We start from the raw sequence: 4,447 nt of genomic DNA on the forward strand, positions 1-4,447 counted from the left end.
TTAGGACTATGTAGTAGCTCTCATTCCTATGGTGGAATCAAGTATGGATGGGAATGCTCATAACAGAGGGTAAGTAGTATATAGTGTAGGCCCATGGAGCCCATGTCAAATAATCTCGCCCACCACCACCACTGTTGTTCCCACTTTTCCCATGCCTTACAACACTTCTCATATTCAGTTGGATGCTCGGGTGGTTCCAAGGGAATCCACTACACATACCCAAACTGCCTCAAAAGCCTCTCTGATAGATACAATGAGATGTATGTCCTAACTCTAATGTAGCCAAAGTAGTATGCCTGGTCCTTGAAAGGTTTGATGTCTCTGTGTGATGCATATCGGACCAGGCAACATCAATCATATGCAATTGATCCAACAACTCCCTGGTCGCAACAACCTTGTTGGTATCCATCAACGACAACCACTTAGCCACAAGCAGTTGCTTGTGGTGTAGGCGCTCATAATCCAACATGTTCTCTCTACAAGGAATGGTTGGCAGACGCGTAAACACCTATGCTGTTAAAACATGAAATATATTTTTAGAATCATATAATATTAAGAAACAAACAATCATGTATACAAAAAAACAAAACAATTCTTACCATGAGCAGCATTATATAACCTCCATTCTGATTGTTGTCATACTTGCACACATATGACAGCTAGTCATAAAGAAAAACTAGCACAACTACCCCCCCCCCCCAAGTGTACTCGATGTAGCTATCCAGATCATTGAGATATGGTAGGTAGCAGATGTGTACATGTATCGAGCTCTTTTCAACAAATACAGTATTTCTAAGCAAATGCAACAAACACTCTAGCAGCCCAGACATACGACTCACTATCAACATAGGTGTGATACAATCCTTATAACCAACTCAAAGCCGCCCTATTGCCCGATGATGTTGTGCCATCTACCTCCTGATTCATCATAATACCAAGTTCTGACCTCAACAAATCTCTGATTTGCTTTCTTGGTGTAGCTCATGCCTGTGTGATTAAAGAAATGGCTTGAGATAGACATATGTAAATGACATGAGACATCATCAAAGGTGATGATCATCTCTCCAATTGGAAGGTGGAAGGAGGAGGTCTCATTATGTCATCTCTTGATAAAGGCATTGATTATGCCTTTATTTGTAGACGTGTACCATGCATTATACAAGCTCTTAAGCCTTAACCTATCCACGTACCCCTTAATTGTCAGTTAGGTAGGGTAATGGATAACATTTCCACCATGGTTGACCAACTTCAGCTCTACTCTAGGCTGACCAATCCATACATGCCCACCTATGTTGTGCTTATAGGACCAAAACAAAGTCAAACCCATAAGGCCTCCTCCAAATAGGGTTTGAAGATGTGGTCAGTAGGTGGTATTTGTGGCTATGCCTCTGACTCAGCCCGTGCCTCTAGCTGTCCCTGAGGCTTTGCTATTGTCACCGAGCCAACTCTGCATCATGATGTGTTAATGTAGTCACAAGTCAATGCCTCTCTGCCTATGCATTTTGAGACATATGCAATACACTTCGTACGAGCTATTTGGCAAAAAAAATTAAAATTAGAAGTATAAAATATTAACTAAACAATAAAGTAAATGATTTATTAAAAAAATCATTTCACCATGGAAATACGACTGTATTGTGTTTTGGGTTGATCAACACAATGAAATCATATTTCTATTATGGATTTTTGGAAAACAAAACAATGAAAATATGATTTCGTTGTGTTTCTCATCCCAGCACACAACATAATTGTATTTTCGTTGTGTTGTTTTTCAAAACAAAAGAAATCTACAATAGAAGTACGATTTTGTTGTGTGTTGGGTTGAGAAACACAATGAAATCATACTTTTGTTGAAGAATTTTTTTATTTTGAAAAACAACACAATGCAAGTATGATTCCATTGTGTTGTGGGAAGAGAAACACAATAGAATCATATTTTCATTGTGTTGTGTTCCAAAACAAAAAAAAAACTACAATGAAAGTATGATTTCGTTGTGTTTCTTAACCTATAACACAATAGAATCGTACTTCCATTGTGTAAAAAAAAAACAAATAATATGAAGTTCTTACCTTTTAGAGTAATGATGAAGAATTTGAAGAAGGAAGCGGGAAGAGAGACAAGGAGAACGGAGTTTATCTTAGAGGAAGGGGAGGAGGGAGTTGGGCTTGGCTCAAGGGAAGGGTAATAGGGTGTTTTGAAAGGAAGAGAGAAATGAAAGGGAAAGGGAAAGGGAGAGAGAAGAAAGATGTTCGGAGGGAAGAAGGAGAGAGATGTTTGGAGGGAAGGGTAAAAGGTGGTGAGAAGAATGGAAGAAGGAAGGGGAAAGGGTGGAGGTGGGGAAAACTGCCCCTGTATAGTGTTGATCTATTCCAACTACTTCTCAAAAAAGTGACAGTAGGAATAGTAGTCTCCAAGGAAAAATCATTTTCTAAACAAACAAAAACTAAAAGTGTCCGTCCAATGTGCTAATCTAATTGTCCAATACATGGTATGGGTTGATGGCCGAATTTTCATTCTAAAAGTTCTCCTTATGCTTTTATAGCTGCACTCCTAGAGCCTTGAGGCAGGGTGACACATACATCATTGCCCGGCATTGTTGGTGATATGACCAGGCTAGGGACAAATTTACATGGTGGGGTTTAGACTTTTGAGGGCAATTGTTGCCACTAACTTAAAAAAATTTCTTAATGTAATATACATTTTTAATTATAAATTATATTCATAATTTGAAATGTAGTATAAAAAAGTCATCTATATTATAAATATTGCCCTCACTAATTTATTTGAATGAGTATTGTCTCCACAATATAATTTTTTTGGATCCTGTCACCGTATAGGACATTGAGCATATGATGCTGAAAAAGGGAGGATAGCAAAATAAATGGAATTGTGAGAATGATCAATAATATGGGAAGAATTGGAGACTATCATAGTTAAGAGTATAATATTGGACTGCATAATATACTCATTTTTTTATTTTTAAAAACTAATTATATTATTATTCTATTTAAGATATAAAACTAGTAATATACTAAATAAATTCTTAATATGAAATTCACTAAAAAACTTAATACGAATTATTTAACTAAATTTATTTTCAAATTTTGGATCTTATATTAAAAGGTTGGGATCCACTTACATCAAAGTAAATGTCATTTTTTTCGTTCAATAACTTTTTATAAACATTATGTTTCTTCAATTCATTTATTGGATGAATAGTTTCTTGTTAAGTAAATTAAATTTATAAAATTTTATATAATTAAAAACTAAAGAATAGTTTACTAACTTCATTTTAATATACAATATATACTTTTAATAAAATGGGTGTGGAGAACAAAAAATTTAAAATAATTTTCAGAAATTATTTTGTATTCATTCACATAATTAAGGACGCATATAATGGGGACAGGGTTGCACCTGACTTTTTATAATTTGTTTGTTTTAGGAAGGAAAATTAGATACCAAGCTATATTAAATGTTTGTCATAATTTACTTTCAAAATTATAGTCTTTGTAATACTAAATATTTTTCTTATATTTTTTAGTTATCTGAAAGTAATTATTTTTCAATGATTGTTGGTTGTTATTTCCCTAAAAAATAATTTAGTAAGTAGCATAATTTATTCGAATTTAGTAAGTTTTTTTAATATAATTAATAGGAATTTTCCTAAAAAAGATATAGTTAACATAAATACCATATTTTTATTATAAATTTATTAAAGTTCTTGGTGGCATGTAAAATTGGTTAGTGTCAGTTGTAACTTTGGATGTTTAAAGATATGTTCTATATTGTTTATGTAAATGTATTCTCTATATATTTAAGAATATTTTATAAGAATTTTAATGCTTACATATTTATTTGATTTTAGCCCCTTCAGTCATTGAATCTGGGTGCCCTTAGTGGGGATGAAGGTATCTAGGGAGAATGATTATTTTTTTCTGGTCTAGAGTAACTTGTTCGAACTAAAATATTCGAAGCATAACATATCTAGCTACAGTGGAGTTTTTTTTCCATATACAATATTCAAATATTTAAATCTGAGACTTTATTAAAAAAATAAACGTGTAATTCAGTAATACTTGAATCAACATCACCCATTTATAAAGAATGGTTATCTCGACCAACTAATTCATGGTAATTTAAAACGAAAAAAATGTTAAAACTCAATGAATCGAATCATACCAATCTGTTTTTATTGGGTAGTTTGCTTCAAATTTAATAATAATAAAAAAGAGCAACGCTACTTGTTACGAACAAAACACGGTACGAAACACACGAATTGATAACGTGAAGCAACATCCTTCTTTAAAATGATTTTTAATTATAAATTAAAAAAACTGTTAAAGCTGCTTTGTCACAGTACAAAGAATTCGTGCATCTTAACGAAAGGCATTGCGTACAAATAAGCATTTTCCAAAACAAAATTATAAAATAGAGGAAACTATT

General features: G+C 33.1%; 1 long non-coding RNA gene across 1 annotated transcript; it reads right to left on the bottom strand.

Moving 5' to 3' along the window:
* On the bottom strand, window positions 1-2,492 carry LOC106797047 (uncharacterized). Its single transcript, XR_001386077.3, has 3 exons — window positions 2,071-2,492; window positions 600-1,532; window positions 1-513 (listed from the first exon to the last, which is right to left on the bottom strand). It is a non-coding gene; the product is annotated as an uncharacterized lncRNA (long non-coding RNA).
* Between the last annotated feature and the right edge of the window lie 1,955 nt (window positions 2,493-4,447).

The sequence above is a fragment of the Glycine max genome, chromosome 18 (genome assembly GCF_000004515.6).
Source record: "Glycine max cultivar Williams 82 chromosome 18, Glycine_max_v4.0, whole genome shotgun sequence".
Lineage (NCBI taxonomy): Eukaryota > Viridiplantae > Streptophyta > Magnoliopsida > Fabales > Fabaceae > Glycine > Glycine max.